The sequence below is a fragment of the Lissotriton vulgaris genome, chromosome 11 (genome assembly GCF_964263255.1).
Source record: "Lissotriton vulgaris chromosome 11, aLisVul1.2, whole genome shotgun sequence".
Taxonomy (NCBI): Eukaryota; Metazoa; Chordata; class Amphibia; order Caudata; family Salamandridae; genus Lissotriton; species Lissotriton vulgaris.
In genome coordinates, this window is record NC_141699.1 from 450,540,520 (window position 1) to 450,558,009 (window position 17,490).

Consider the following 17,490-nt stretch of genomic DNA (forward strand, 5'->3'; position numbering starts at 1 on the left):
ATGCACCACTCACTACCCCTGGGCATAATGGATGAAAGCTAGGCAAAATGGGTGCAGGCCTGAGAACACTGCCTGCCTTCAAAATGGCCCCTTGCCCCCAGCACATGGCCAGGGCCTGCCTGTACCAGCACTCAAAATGGCCCCCACCCACATGGCCAGTCCCCATCAACACACCAAGAAATCTAAAAAAACACATAAAAATCAGCACAATCCCATGCCATCCATGCCCTCCATGATGTTTACATTAAAGAGACTCCACAGAAAGACTCGGTCCATCCACTACTGAGTACCCCTGGGCAAAAGGCCCCAACAACAGCCCAAAAATCGAAAATTCTAAAATTGTAGTTGCAGCAACTGTAATGCCCCAAACAAACTTACTTGTGAAATTTCTAATCCAAAAGTGATCCAAAGAAAGTCAAAAAGGCCTCAAATCCAAATATCCAGCAGCATCCACAAAAAGTAATCCTTCCAGGTCAAGATCCAAATGAAAGTGACCAGCACATGAAGAAAGCACTGGGAGGAGCCTGCTGGACATAAACAGGAAGTTGGAGACTGTGGGGCACTTCCTTCCTCCCACCCCGCCCAAAATGGACTCCTTGCAAAAAAAGTGCAGGCAAATGTCAACCTGAGGAGTTATTCTGATAAAAATCATCATTTTCAGAAGATTTATGCTGCTTGCTGTTGGATTTCTTGTGCAGAATTGCAAATGTTGCAATTTCGCGAGTGCATGATTTTTGCTGCCCGCCGCATCTACGTGTTCGCAATTGCGAACTTTCGCGATGCGTGTTGTGCAAGGTGGCAAGCCGCGATGAGTAATCGCGGTCACCAAACTCCTGCGGGATCCCGCAGCAAGATCCAAAATGGCGCAGCACATGCAAAATATGGAAAAAAATAACTCTGCAAATGCAGAATCACTGTAAGTGAACGCCGCGCGCCGCAATATTGTATCACCAAGCAAAAAAATCCGCTGCGTGCGAATTTGCGAATTTTTGGCAAATTCTTGAGAGTTTGCGGATTGCAAATTTGTCGAAAATCCGCAAATTCTGCGAGCGGAATGGATTTTACGCCCATGCTTAATTCTGAGTGGTTATCCATGACTGGCATATTTGATTTACTAGTAAGTCCCTAGTAAACTTCACTGAGTGTGACTAGGCCTGTAAATCAAATGCTACTAGTGGGCTTGCGGCGATGGTTGTAGCACCCACATGAGTAGCCTTGTAAATGTGTCTCAGACCTACCACTGCAGTGTCTGCATGTGTAGTGTTAAACTGTCATGTCGACCTGGCAAGTGCACCCACTTGCCAGGGCCTAAAAGTCCCTTTTCTTACGGGAACGTCGCTCCTAATGTAGGCCCAAGGTACCCCCATGGGCAGGGTGCAGTGTACGTTAAAGGTAGTACATGTACTGGTGTGTTTTACATGTCCTGATAGTCAAATACTGTGTATTTAGTTTTTGACTATTGAAAGGCTGTCTGTCCCATAGGTTAACATGGAAGGTGCCTTGTAGCATCTTGCAGGTGTAAATTTCCATTGGGACAAGAATTGGAAATTGAGTTTAGGCTTTCTGTACTCAGAATTTAATAACACACGTTTTAGTAAAGGTAGTTATTAAATTGTGTGTTTGAAAATGTGACTTTTAGAAAGTGGGCAATGTCTTGCTTTACCTTTCTGTGTCCTCTGCCTGTTTGTGTATTCATCATCGGGTTTTGGAGTGGCACAAGCTGGGGATGTGCATTCCCTCTAGACAGTCACAAGGGGGGCTGAGGTGTGTACTACCTCTCCTGAGTGACTCTTAGCAAGGCTGAATAGACCTTTCTGCATTTAGAGTAGTGGGAGGAGTTTTCACTAGCACCTGAAATGGTTGTGTCTCCTCTGCACAATGATGTATCCATCCCCTGTAGTCAAGCTGGACCGGGGAAGACAGAACTGGTTAGTACTGAGCTGAGGGGCTCTGAAACAAAGACTAAAATGAGAAAATGGGGTATAAGAATTGGACCTAAATCCCCAAGACTTTAGATCACTTCTGGAAGCAAGAGGACCCTGCCAAGGAGAAGAGCTGAAGAGCTGTTTGAGGAGCCCTGCCCTTTATTGGTGAGGGATGGGTTGGTCGGCAGTTACTGCTCCTACCTGTGCGCAGAGGAAAAGGGTGGACTCTTTTTGCCCTGCTGTGGTATACTGATTGAGAATATCCCCAAGGGCTTGATGCATAGCTTTCCACCAGTTGGAAGTCTCAGTGAATTCAAAGACTTTACAAGATCCTTGTTGGGTGAAAAGGGAACCTGCCCGGAAGGAGAGCTGGGAGATCTGTGTGAGGAGTGCTGCCCTTTGATCTTTGATATATGTTGGTGGGTCAGCCTGTAATTGCTGCTCCCGTCTGGAGCAGGAGAAGGACTGAACTGTTCTTCACCTTTTTACAAAATAGCGTGTAGGGAGCACTGTTGAAGGTTCCTTTTTGTTGGTACCTTTCAGCAAGTGCTGAGTACTCCCTCGTCTGCCCAACTATCAAGACCTGTGAGGAGTGGTGTATGTTGTGCCCAAAATGAAGTGCGACCCCTTGCCCCATCCAAGGATAAGTGGAGAGATCCTTCACCACAAGCTGCGAGAATAAGTTGCCTTTCCATGGAAGCAGCTTGTGCCTCTCTCTCAAACGAGCACCCCCCATTTTCATAAGAGAGACCGCGACATACAGCGGGATGGAAACCAGCTGAGACTGCTTTCCACTGTTTTTATTGTTTGGATGCTGGCAGCTGGGAACCTGAGGTTCCGTGACGATCGTAAGTGGTGTTTTCGACTCGCACGAATATGGTCGAGTCTGGTATCTATGAACCGCAAATGACGAGTTTAGTGGGTGTACGCAGTCTAGCTGTGCTAACCTAAACCGTTCGTCTGTTTCGTGGGTTTATCCATCTGTACCCACGGGTTCCATCTTAGATACGGCATCCATTTTGTCTCTTGCCCTCAAGTAGCCAGCGAACGGACGTTGTCCGCTTCGCGACCCTGGGAATCCCAAGACATTTGTGGAAGACACATTTCCTTTGAAAGTGTCTTTATGATGAGGGGGATGATACTGTAAGGCAGATGGCCCCGCTCGAGGCTCATCTTGCCGTGCCGGTCTATTGTCTTAGCCGTGCATCTCATTAGGCACGTCCCTTTGATGCCTGTAGCTCGTGTTTCCCGATACCTCCCCTTTTACACCCTTTTCGATCTCCCCACTGTTTCCATCTTCCTCTGCACCTGTCTTTGTTCCTTCTTCGATCTGTTTTACTGCCGATTGGAATGTACTAATGGTGGGAAGATGGGTTTTTACAGTTGGGAACCGCCAAATGTTTCCGCACTTATGTTCCGGACCTTGAATACATCAAAGTGACCCCCTCGGGAATAATGATGGGAACCAAGTTGTAAACCTTTGTGTACCATGTTAGCCTATGAGAGAAATGTGTATAAAAGGAGCGATCCACAGTAGCAAATTGAAGCAGATCCCGCGAACTTACATATCGTGTACTTCACATGACTTCTGTGTTCCCTGCAGTAAATAAACCTCGAATCTTTGACGCCGAAGGAAGTGTCCCGTGTCTCTGTCATTTGTACGCCGGAGCAGGTTACCCACGAAGGTTTCAGGTGTTGTCCCCTGGCACCGCTGGGTCTTAAATAACCCAGTCCTTCAGTTGGCGCCCAACGTGGGGCTGCATCAGTGGTACTGGTCCAAGCCCGACGATCGTGAGGAACTTCGTGTGAAATCTCAGAGGGAAGGTGCACCCCGCTTCATCGATCCTGTTGTCGAAATAAGTGGCCCGACGACTTTTCCCGCGAAGATTCCCGCCTCCTGACAGCTGCGACGGACTGCTGCCCTGACTGTAGACCTGTTTTGGCGCCTGGCGTAGACCTTGGTATAGCGAGACGGTTGACGGGCCTTCCTGGTGACGCCATCGATCTTTGAGTTAAGTATTTGTGGGTCGCTCCCAGAGTTCTTGGTTGTGGTTGCTTAGTTGTTGCATGGTTCCATTGCATTTGTGGTTCTTGGTACTTTGTTGTGATATTTGACGACTGCAGCCGCCAAAGACCGAGGGTTTTTGCTCTTTGCAGGGACTTGGTAATTCCCGTAACCCTTGACGTTTGTGGAACTCGGCTAGTGTGCAAGATGCCTGGTCGCAGTACTCTGTTTAGTTGTTTCAGACGTTGTGGTACGGATTCCCGACTGGAGGACTCTTGTCCGATACCTCCGGTTGGAACTCCCACTTATGAGCTCTATAGTAAACATGGGCTAGGCCCGATTGCTTTTAATGAATATTGGATTCGTTACACCAAAAAAGATGGTGTCCTTAGTTGGCCACCTCACGGTAGTTTTGAGACCCCGATTTTAGATAATCTTGAGGCTAAATTGTTTAAGAAAAAGTCAAGGCCGGCCATGTTTGATGCCTTTCGGTTGTGGCGTAAAGAAGCCCGACAGAAAGAGATCAGACAGACTAAACGTAATCAGAGAGATGGTGTTGCTACTATTGTAAAGAAAGCAGAGCAGTTTCAGCGTGATAAGGAGGATAAGGAAAAGGAAGTATTTGATAGGCTTCAGCGTATGTCTATAGATAAATGCTATCCTGCTTTGCCTATGGAGTCGGATAAAAAGGAAGAATTAGTTGAGGATCCTTTAATGTCCTATCTTATGAAATCGCCTCCTCCGTATGCACAGGGTACCACAGCTCCTGTGGTACCTCCGGTACTTCCTCCTATTCTTCCTCCCCAACCTGTTCCTCAACCTGTACCAGTTCTTCCGACTCTTCCTGCTCCTTTGCCTATTGCTGTTCCTACTGCTCCTCCGCTTGTACTTCCACATACTCCTGCTCCCGCTACTGCTCCTGCTCTACTTACTCCTGTTGCTTCTTCTGCTTCTACTCCTTCTCTTGTTAATCCCTTATGTTATACCTCTCCATCTACTCGACGTCGTACCCCTTCTGTTGCTGCTAACTTCTTTAATTCTCTTGGACCTATTCTTGAGTCCGCTGGTTCGGACGGTCCTCAAAGACGTAGCCAGCTTCCCGGTAATAGGGAACGTGCCGCGCTGTATAACATGGCGATGGGTTGGATGACACACCCTCTTAGAAATCCTCCACGTGTTGTACTTGATACGTTCTGTCAATTCAATATACCGACACAGAGATACGTTTTCGAAGAAATGTGCAAGGTTCTGCGCGATCAAATATCGGCCGATGCATCTGACGATGTGTTGACCGCCTTGACTAATCTACAGCTTCAGTTCTCGAGCGGAATGATAGTGGATACTAATGTTCGACGCGCTGTTGAGCAATTGTTATCTCTTCGTCCCTCTATAATGCCTCGAGCATTGTTTGTGGAAGATATTGAGAGACAGTTAGATGCGTCTGGTCAGTTCCCCATGCGGGAAGTTCCACCAGTGTGGATGCCAGGTGATGCTAATGCTAACCCCATCATTTTACCGTATTTTCAGAGAGTATGAATACATCTCCCATGGAAACGATCGGAAGTTTTGCAGGTGAAGCAATCTTTGCCCGACCCTCGCAAAAATCCTGCAGGGTATTATAAGGAATTGTCGCAGCTCGTAGACGCTACGATAATGAATCTTGCTGATATCGATATGCTGTTCGGTAATGTTGTACCGCAACCGGTATGGGCTAAGATTCGTCAGGAAGATCATGCAAACGAATTAGGTGGTGATTGGGCTGCCCTCACGGCGGCAGATACACGACAAATTGGTGGGGCTAAGCCCGAACAGCTCATTACGGCTTTGCCTCAGAGAATAATTACGCTAATGAAAACACTTATGCCAGCTATGAGGGTGAACTGGGACAAATTGTCAGCTTGTAGACAGAAGAAGGATGAGAGTTTCTCTGATTTCTTTACGAGATTTGAGGAGGCATTCATCGACCATAGTGGTCAGGACATGGGCACTGAGGGTGGTCAGCGGTTGTTTGTGGATAAATTTGTTTCTAACCTATTGCCCGACTTGAGCAACAAATTGAAAAATTCCGAGAGTGCTTGGGCTGTCTCTACTTCTGCTCAAATATTGGCTACGGCACAGTATTACGAGAACAGAGAAAAAGAAGAGAACGACCGCGCTGATAAAAAGACTAAAGAACTCAAAACAAAAGTGTTGTTGCAGCAGGCTTATCCTCCGCGTTCGAATCAGAATGATTCGCAGCGGAATCGATCGCAGCCGCAATCAAATAGGTTGCAATCGCGAAATGACTCCTCTTCCCAAAGATCTTCGTTAGGGTACAAACAGTGTGCCTATTGTAGACAGGAGGGTCATTTAAAATTCAATTGTCCTGTTCTAAATGACCGTAATAGTGGTAACTCATCTAGGGGAGGTCGTGGTGGTTCTCAGCAGACATCACGTGGTAGGGGTCGAGGTGCTCAAAATGATCGTTCAGATAACTCATCAAATTCCAATAACTGTTTTGATCAACGTGGATCATCGCAAGGACGATCTGCGCAGTACAATGTAGACGATTATTACGTCGATCAGGGAACTGACGACAGTAATTACTAGGACAGCCATAGACAAGGAGAGGGAGTGGTATCAGTTCCGGTTGATCAGAGAGGGCCTTACGTCGCAGTTGCTACATCGGGCGTCGTTGAGCCTTTTCTGTTGGACACTGGTGCAGCGAAAAGTTCCATAATGCATTCGAAACTCCCTGGCGCACCTTTGTCTGGCTTAACAAATGTTTCCGTTGGATTCTCTGGCGCCCCCGTTAGCAATCCAGTTTCGCGCCCTTTGCCCCTTACAATTGGGCCTCGTGAGCTTCAAGCTCCGTTGATTTTGACTACTGGATGTGGTGAAAATCTTTTGGGCCTGGATTTGCTTAAACATTTGTATGCGACTTTGTACTGTTCTCCTGCGGGAGTAAAGCTTACTTTGGGTGAGAGGGTTGTCTCTCCTATGTACTTGTCTCTTGATAAGCTTCCACCGGAATTGAGTTCTCTTACTGCATCTTTGTGGGCAACAGGTCCCAATGACGTGGGCCTGCTTGACATCTCCCCTTATGTTGTTCAGTTGAAATCTAATGTGCGATTGCCACGTATTCCCCAGTATCGAATCTCTCTTGATGGTGAACGAGCACTGTTAGCGATCATCTATTATCTGATCGAGAAAGATGTTATTGAAGAAACTCGGGGAAACGTGTGCAATAGCCCTGTACTGCCTATTCTGAAACGCACTGATCCCTCGAAACCACCTGTTTATCGTTTTGTTATCGATTTACGGGAGGTAAATAAAATTGTGATTCCTCAGTTCCCTGTTGTGCCTGACATCACGGCGCTACTGACTTTGATTCCAGCTTCTGCATCTTGGTTTTCGGTGATCGATCTGAAGAATGCTTTCTTTAGCATTCCGATTGCCGAAGAAAGCAGAGACCTTTTCGGTTTCTCTCTTGGTGGCCGTAGCTTCCGGTTTAAACGTGCTCCTCAGGGCTACTGTGAGAGTCCATCGATTTACAGTCAAGCCTTGAAGGGTCAACTGGATGCGTTTATGTTGCCGGCTGGTGCGGCCTTAATCCAATATGTCGATGACTTATTGGTGGCTGCAGATACTCAGGACATTTGCAAAATTGCTACGGTGTCGTTGCTGCAACATCTCTGTGACTTACATCACAAGGTGTCACCTTCTAAACTCCAATATTGTTGTCAAGAAGTAACATATCTAGGTCACTTATTGTCAAAGGAGGGAAGGCGGTTGACCCCAGAGAGAATTGCAGCAATTGCGCGAATGACTGTGCCAACAACCCAAAGAGATGTGCGTGCCTTTTCAGGTATCACGTCATATTGCAGGCAATGGATTCCACATTTTTCATTGCTAGCGAAACCATTGGTGGCTCTTAGGTGCAAGGATGTTTCTATTCCTTTACCATGGACGGAAGAATGTCAGAAGAGTTTTTCTGAATTGCGTGACTCATTGTGTTCGGCTCCTGTGTTAGGTACCCCTGACTACAGCAAGCCGTTTACATTATATGTTCACGAGAGGGAAGGTTGTGCTTTGAGTGTCCTAACGCAACCTTTTGGTGGTAAGCAACGTCCATGTGCATATTTTTCCTCGACCTTGGACCCGGTAGCTAGAGCATTGCTGAGTTGCCTGAGAGCAACAGCGGCAGCTGCGGTGCCCATCCGACAATCAGCAGGATTGGTCATGGATAATATGCTTACGGTGATGGTTCCGCATGCAGTTTACACTCTTTTGAATCGTACGAAAACTCAGCACTTGACGAGTGCAAGGTTGTCTGGGTACGAGTCGACGCTGTTGGCAAGTCATATTCAGATAAAACGTTGCAATGTTCTGAACCCGGCGACTTTGTTACCAATTAGCACGGAGTCAGATGAAATAGCAGAACATGACTGTTATTTAAGGACTGAGGAGGAAACAAAAGGTCGAGTGGACCTTAAAAACACTCCTTTGGAAGACCCAGATGGAACTTTGTATGTGGATGGTTCATGTTTTAAATTGCCAAATGGTGATGTGACTACTGCGTATGCTGTTGTAACTTTGAATACTGTTGTGGAAGCTGCAAGATTGAATCAGAACTCTGCCCAGGCTGCAGAACTGATTGCCCTCACTAGAGCGTGTGTGTTAGCGAAAGGGAAACGTGTGAATGTGTTTACCGACAGCCAATATGCATTAGGCGTCGCTCATAGCTTTGGACGATTGTGGAGAGAGAGAGGTTTTATGACGTCGCATGGCACGAAGATTCAGCATGGCCAGCTTGTGAATGATCTTTTGGATGCACTTACGTTGCCTAAGCAGGTAGCGATTGTTAAATGTAGTGCACATCGTAAGGTGACGGATGACGTTGGTCGTGGTAATGCATTTGCGGATGAGACTGCTAAGGAGACTGCCCGGAACCTTAGCGCTAGAATGTATGTGACGAGTTCGGTTAGGTGGCCTACAGAGACTGGTATGTGTGAGGACACTATCGAGAGTGTGAAAGCGATTCAGAATGAGGCCACCGAGACTGAAAAGACGAAGTGGAAAGAAAGTACGGGAAAGTTGGATGCGAATGGTTGTTGGGTTGATTTGTCGGAGCATAAGAGATGGATGTTGCCAGATGCGTATGTGCTAGCTGTTGTGACAATGGCACATGGGTTAGCACATATTAGCGTGAAAGGTATTTGTAAGTTGCTGTCCCCTGTGTGGAAGAATGATGGTATCACGAAATGTGCTGAACGATTGGTTAAAAATTGTATGGTATGTATGTTGTACAATCCTGGTAAGGGAACCCCAACACCCTCTGGCCACTTTGCTCCCCCATCATGTCCTTTTGAGGTGATTCAACTAGACTTCATCCATATGGAGCGATGCAATAACCTGAAATACGTTTTAGTTGTGGTTTGCGCGTTCTCCCGATGGATTGAAGCCTACCCTCTCAAAGACAACACTGCCTTGTCGACTGCGAAAATCCTACTGAAGGAATACTTTCCTCGGTATGGAATGCCTCGGATTGTATGGTCTGATAACGGAAGTGAATTTGTGGGGAGTGTGATGAAGAGTGTGTGTAAGGGCCTTGGAATTAATCAAAAATTCCATAGCGCCAATCATCCCCAGTCAGCTGGTTTGGTTGAAGGGTATAATGGCACCCTTAAACTAAAGCTAGCGAAGATTCAGGCTACGACTGGTCTTTCGTGGCCTGACGCTTTACCCTTAGCTTTATTGTCAACAAGGGCAACCGTACACTCCCGAGTAGGGCTTAGCCCCTATGAAATAGTGTTCGGTCTTCCTGCGAATGTTTGGGGGGTCCCTAGACCGGGTGTGTTTTCTAATCTTGAGTACCCAATGTTGATTGACTATCTTCATGATCTGACTGCTAAACTGAGGTTAATTCACCAACAGGTTTACGAAGCACTGCCGACGCAGACGGAGGGTCAAGGCCACCAGCTCCAACCCGGAGACTGGGTGGTTACCCGCAACTTTGCCCGCAATAAGAATTTGGAACCCCGTTTTACTGGACCCTTCCAGGTCCTCCTTGCCACGAGAACTGCCGTCCGTTTGGAAGGACGTAAAAATTGGGTGCATGCCACTCATACAAAGAAGGTTCCTATACCTTTACCGGCAGACTCGTGGGTGAGGAAGGGCATTGCTTCAGCTGAAACCGAAGGATTGCCGGCTTTTGTACCTTTTAGCGACGCACAACCTGTCGGAGAATCCTCAGTGCAGCAGAAAGACATTGTTGAACATTTGTCACCAAAAGACTCAAGACCTGAACATTCGACTGATCAGCAGAACTCTGTTCCCTCATCGGATCCTTTGTTTGATGAACAGACACGTCCTGGGAAAACTCGATACTTTTTGCGATCCAGCACTAGAGACTAATAAAGAAATTTCGTTTTGTCCCTTGACAACTGCATTATCCCGTTTGCCACGATCAGTCTGAACACCCGTATCATTGTGATTATTTTTGTAAATATTGAGTTTCGTTCCACATGTGTTTTTGCTTCTACAGCTGAGAGACTTTTTGTACATACATTGTGAATAAAGACCGTAGGGCCACGCGTGTACTTCCTTCTGGTTAGTAGGTCTTGACGCTAGGTTAAAGACCGTCGGTTCCTGGGAACTCCTAGGGATTGACTACTGCTACACAGAACGAAGTGCGTCAAGAAACGTTGCGGGCGGTCATAGGGGATGGCGTTTTCAAAGCTGATGGACTTGGAAGAAGCTCAGGCGCAAAGATTCAAACTGCAACAACTTATTCGTACCAAATGTTTTATGTTTCAAGTGTTCCTATTGTTTTTGACTGTTTCTGCACTATTGGCGGGTGGGGTGTATTACATGATGTCGTACTTCTTACCTTCTGCCATACCTACTCCTACTTCTGACCCTAAACTTACCTCCACTGCATCCCCTCATTCTTTCCATATCTTACCCGAACACGAACAGGCTAGACGTGCAGAATTCCGAAATAATTCCTTTATCCAGCTCCTTCATCAGCACCAGCTAGTGGTTAACACTACTAATTGTTGGGTGTGTGGGCTAATGCCACATACCACTGATAAGGGAATTCCATATCTGGTCCTACCTTATAGTTCCCAGGGTTCAGCTCGAGCATTCCAAACAATGTTTCGAAGCGCACTAGATTCTTACCCCAGTCGAGAGCCACGTTCTCCCTACTTTGGTTCCGGCTCGTATCAAAAGCCTTTGACTATAGCGATAGAGGATTTAGATAGAGATATCTATGAGCCGTCGCTCATCCCAGAGGAAGAGGTACAAGCCTATAGGGTCCTAAGTAAGGTCGAGTATAGTGCGCTCATGAGTGAAAAACAGCTTAGAAGCTCGCCTCCGATATGGGTCGTACCCCACCTTGGTAATTTCTGTCTAATGGGTCGTGGCCGAAGATCAAAAGCTCGTCTTGGAGAGAGTGCTTGCTCCGAGACTTATATCCTGCCGAGGGTCTCGTCCCCTGTGTTTCTGGCTGCCAAGGGTACATACTTTGTCTGCCATGATCGTGCGTATACATGGTTGCCCTCCGACTTTGTGGGCTCATGTTTTATCGCAAATCTGTTGCCTCCGACGTTCACTGTAGATGCAGACTATCACAAGACTAGAGTTGTGAGAGGCGTAATTAGCGAAGAGGACACTGCCGGTCAAGAGGCAGGAGACTTTTTCAAGGGTTTCCTCCCGTTTTGGGGACCTATGGTTAATAGTAGGAACCTGAGACAGTTGACTCGAGTGGTGGCATCGACAGCTAATATTACTGCCAGTGCCCTTGGTAATATCACCACAGAACTTCAGGCGGATAGGCTTATGACGTTACAAAACCGTATGGTTTTAGACGTGATCTTAGCAGATCGAGGTGGAGTATGTAAGGTGATCCATTCGAGCTGCTGTATTTTCATTCCAGATAACGCTCCGACCGTCTATCAAGCCATCTCAAAGTTGCATAAGATCTCTGAATCCATACACGTGGATGTAGGAGATTGGACGCTACTTGGGTGGTTTTGGGGCCTGATGTCGACTTGGGGTTGGAAGATTCTGATGATTATCGGAATTGTTGTAGCGTTCCTGTTCACGTGTTGCCTTTGTGTGCAATGTGGTCCTGCCTTATGTGGCCTCTGTGCTATGACGTGTATAAGACAGCCGCCTGTTACCAAAGGAACTCGGTTGGACAGAGCTATGTTACAGCAACATCTAGATGGTCTGATGAATATCGAGTATGATTCCGACTAGTGCTTGCCTACATGAGGGCAAAAGGAGCGTCTGAGGTTCCGTGACGATCGTAAGTGGTGTTTTCGACTCGCACGAATATGGTCGAGTCTGGTATCTATGAACCGCAAATGACGAGTTTAGTGGGTGTACGCAGTCTCGCTGTGCTAACCTAAACCGTTCATCTGTTTCGTGGGTTTATCCATCTGTACCCACGGGTTCCATCTTAGATACGGCATCCATTTTGTCTCTTGCCCTCACGTAGCCAGCGAACGGACGTTGTCCGTTTCGCGACCCTGGGAATCCCAAGACATTTGTGGAAGACACATTTCCTTTGAAAGTGTCTTTATGATGAGGGGGATGATACTGTAAGGCAGATGGCCCCGCTTGAGGCTCATCTTACCGTGCCGGTCTATTGTCTTAGCCGTGCATCTCATTAGGCACGTCCCTTTGATGCCTGTAGCTCGTGTTTCCCGATACCTCCCCTTTTACACCCTTTTCGATCTCCCCACTGTTTCCATCTTCCTCTGCACCTGTCTTTGTTCCTTCTTCGATCTGTTTTACTGCTGATTGGAATGTACTAATGGTGAGAAGATGGGTTTTTACAGTTGGGAACCGCCAAATGTTTCCGCACTTATGTTCCGGACCTTGAATACATCAAAGTGACCCCCTCGGGAATAATGATGGGAACCAAGTTGTAAACCTTTGTGTACCATGTTAGCCTATGAGAGAAATGTGTATAAAAGGAGCGATCCACAGTAGCAAATTGAAGCAGATCCCGCGAACTTACATATCGTGTACTTCACGTGACTTCTGTGTTCCCTGCAGTAAATAAACCTCGAATCTTTGACGCCGAAGGAAGTGTCCCGTGTCTCTGTCATTTGTACGCCGGAGCAGGTTACCCACAAAGGTTTCAGGTGTTGTCCCCTGGCACCGCTGGGTCTTAAATAACCCAGTCCTTCAAACCCCCAGGGTTTATGGCCTGGATTCGTGATTTCTATGCTATGGGTTATTAGGGTGACCTGTTGATGTTTCATGTGTTTGCTCTCTCTAAACTAACTGCACATATTCATGCCCTGATGTCATGGCTTATATAATTGTATACCTTGTCATGATAGGATAATGAGTATCCTTTCAGGATCTGCATATTATGTACAGTGAGGATGCTACCATGACGTGTGAACCCTGTAAGTATTCACTTTATTGCACTAACTGTGATGCTATGACAACTGCCTAGTTGCAAAGTGGTTTATGATTTATGGGAGTGTAGTCTATGTGTGATATACAATATATGAGATATTTTACTATAATCTTATGTTGAGTCTCTTTTGTGGTGTATTTGTAGGTCAACTGGTGTGTGTGTATATTTGTGTGTCTGTGGGTGTGTGTACACAGTCGGTCTGGGATAAGCCTCTCTGCTCTGCCAAGCTACCAAGGGGGAGGGCAGGGGTTATCTTGGGTGTGTAACTCCCTTATTCTTACTTGAGTGGCGGGTTCTTTCTGTATTAGGTACATAACCTAGCCAACCAGAAACCCAATTTCTAACAGTCATACATGACTGGCCTTCAAGCATCCAGCGAAAACAAATTACTCACAGCATCCATCCTCACAGACGTTGACATCACTTCCTCACTTCTGCTTATGTCCAAAAAACTCTTCATGACATCCCATCGCCTGGGCTATCTGAGCCAAAGGTAGAAAGCATAAAAGGGTAACATCTGGGACACAATCCCTGATTCACTGAACTGACATATGCTTCACCTAGCAACTGGTACTCTCAATCCCCACATTGACAACCAGACCAAGATAAACTACATACTCACATCGTACTGACACATCACAAATACCCAAACTCAACCACATTACTTAACTACCACATACTTTCTAGATAAATACCCCACATTTCTTCTTTATTTTTGCAAACCAGACCTGTCAGGGTATTAGAAACAGTACATTGAGGCCCAAAAAGTAACACTGGTAAAGGAGAAAATCATTGATAAGAAGGTGATTGCATCAAATGGTCATTGCAGATAATAATAGATATGAATGCGATTATACCAGATGCACAATGCATGGTAGATAAGTATGGCCAATAATGTGAGGCGGTTAAAGATCGTTTGTATGGTTTAAGGTCTATTGTCAAGGTGGCTATTCAGGAGCAATCCTTTGACTAATTTATTAATGCAGAGATTGAGGGGTTTGTTCTGGTTTGAGGAGGGAGAGCGTTCCATATTCTCGGAGCAAGACCAGAGAATGTGCGGTAGTAGGTTCTCTTCTTTTTGAACTTTTGTGATTTTACAAAAGAGTGTTTGAGCTTCTTAGGGCTCATTCCCCACAAGACAGTTCAAGTTTATTTGCCAAGTTGTTGTAATCAAATCTAGGCCCCTGGTGCATTTTCCCGATTCATGCCCTTATATCGGTATACTTTATCATATCCTTATGTAGGCATAGAAATCACTACCCTATTTGGTCTAAGCCATACAGCCCAAATACGGCATGGCTACTTCCACCAGGTTCCGAGAATTAACAACGATTTCTTGGAAAAACCCGCCTTCAGCAGCTAGGAACTTTCCTCAGCTTGAATATTAAGTTCTCCAAGAACTCATGGCGTTTTCCAAGAATTTAGCCTTGAGTGAAGATATTAAGTCCAAATATGCGTCAAACTCGGCACCTTCAAACTATAAATATGCACAGGTTTGCCCAGTCAAACACACGGTGGTTTGGAGCAGATCGACTATCTACTTGCCCGACGCCCTGCAGCAGCAAGTGCCGTAGGAAGCCGAACCCTCCAGCTGACGCACTGAGAGAGACGCTGTCTTTTCTCTTGCCGAGAAATCTAGATCCAGTGATTCCGGCTTACCCGTGTGGGTATCTGGGAAATCGAGTTCTGAGAGAGAGATACACGACCTCCTTCATTCTAAAACCAAGGTATGGAGCTGATTAGACCTACTAGAGAATTTTTGGAATAGTGTCCTGGCAAAGAACTACTAAACTTAGGCTATTCCTCACTTACTTCCTCCCTAGTACTAGACTCAGGTTAGGTACCCCGGGGTAGGCGTATTTTAGGAGCACCAGTTGAGTACTTTTAGTAATTATTTATAACTATATGTATTTTATACATTTTATGCACTTTTATGGCTTAGAAACCATATCATGCTTTTACAGTACTACTTTATAATACTGTTCGTATTATATGCATTGTACTTTATACCCAGTATTATGAATGTAGCAGTTCATTTCCAATTCTTGAGAAAGAAGACTGTTCAAAAAATACTTTTATTAAAAACGCCGGTCTCTCTATTTCTCTGCATCTCTGGTGAAACGAAGCATGCACGATTGACTGAGTAAAATAGTTATCTATTGTTTCCGCGACTCTAAAGATTTGATTTCTTATTCTTGGGAAACAAAGTTGTTATGTTTATGCGGTTGTCAGAAACTAATCCCTTCATGGGAATTCGAGAAAGTTTCTAGTGACCTCTGAGCTAGCTGGCACTCACTATTAAGTTTAATATATTCGGTAGAGACCTAGTAGACCTCAGTCCTACGTCTAAACTACAATATATATTATTCCAATGCGCAGAGCCTGTTGGGAATATAGGAACTACACTACAAAGTAAGAAGGAGTGTTCTGATGCAGGGCTTTGTGCATCAAGCAGGTTATCATGTACCTGATCCTTGCATTTAGAGAAAGCCAGTTGAGTTGGATTAGATCTGGTGTGATGTGACCACGTTTTCATGAACCTGTGATAAGCATGGCAGCAGACTTAAGAGTGGCCCTTAAAGGGTCCAGTTTAGCTTTGGGTAGACTGGTTAGGGCCACGATTCTGCAGTCTAAACAGGATAAATAGGGATTGGACTGCAAGTTGCATGTCCGCAGGTGGCTAGAATGGTTTGATTTTCCTTCAAGTGTTGAGTTGGTGCTGGCTCCTCTAGTTGTTACACTGATGTGGTCTTGCATATTCATGAATTTGTCCACGGTTAGGAAAAATTATCTAGTTGAGTTAACAATATGTGGGGTGCAATGGAGAGCTGTTAGTTGTTTGAGCCAATCTTTGATAGGTGCAAGATGATTGTGGGGTGCAAGCATGAGGAATTCTATCTTGAGAGTATTTACCATAAGGTAGTTGTGAGGTAGCCACTGTTGAGTTTTCATAATAGTAGAGTTGTGAGTATTGATGTTGTATGGTGAAGAAATGCTCAAATACAATTGGGTATCATTGGCCTACATGTGATAGTGTATCTTTGTGCATTTCAGATTTTCAGTGTGAGGGTCCATGTACAAATTTAATAGTGTGGGTTAAAGTGTGGATACTTGCAGTACTCCAATTGAGACCAGCATACTGTTAGAAAGAATGTGGTTGACTTTGATTATTTGCATTCTAATTTGAAAGAACAAAGAAAACCAAGTTAAGACTGAGCCTGATATGCCCATCCTTTTTTCAAGAATGTCAATCAAGTTGTCATGCTTGACCATGTCAAACGCCGAGGAAAGATCAAGCAGTATAAGTAGGCAAGGTTCGTTCTAGTCAAGAAGTTTAAGGGTATCATTAATAATGCGTGTTAGAGCAGATTCAGTACTATGTCCAGGTAGGATGCCCGATTGATATTGGTCAAGGAGCTGAAACTGTTCAATGTGATGGCAGAGCTATGTATATACACACTTCTCAAAGAGTTTGGCTAAAGTCATAATATTCGAAATTGGCTTCTTTGACGGATCTTGAGGCAATCAGAAACTAAGCCTTGCACAAGAGATTCATGCATAATCTTAGACAAGAGAGGGAACATGGAAGAGGTAAGCTTCTGAAGAAATTGGTAGGCAAAGGATGACTTAAAGACTTTAATGAAGTTATGATCTTGAGCATCTCCCCATCATCCAGTAGTATGATGGCATTCCATGATGCATCAGTGTGTGGAGTATAATCCACCAATCCTGCAAGAAGAGAGATTGCCCAAAAAGATGTTAGAGAGGGAGAGGATTGGGTCAGATTCTGTGTGTCAGGAAAAGAGAGTTACAGTTCTAGTTCTATTTTTCTTGTTTTTTCCATAAAGTATGCAGAGAACTCATCACCACTTGGGAGTGAGTACTTGAGTGCCGAGAGTTGATTGGGAGAGTGGTTCGCTTGTTGTTTTATAATTTTGAAACATATTTCTGGTCTGTTTTTGGCCTTATCAAGCTGATCTTTAAAGTGGTACATTATGGCGCTACAGATATGTTTATTATTGACATTTCTTTTCATCCTTAAATGCTTGAGGTTAGTTATAGAAGGGGACTTTCTCCAAGATCTTCTGCAGGCCTTAGTTTACCTGGTTCCTCCTTAAGGAATCCATTAAACCAAG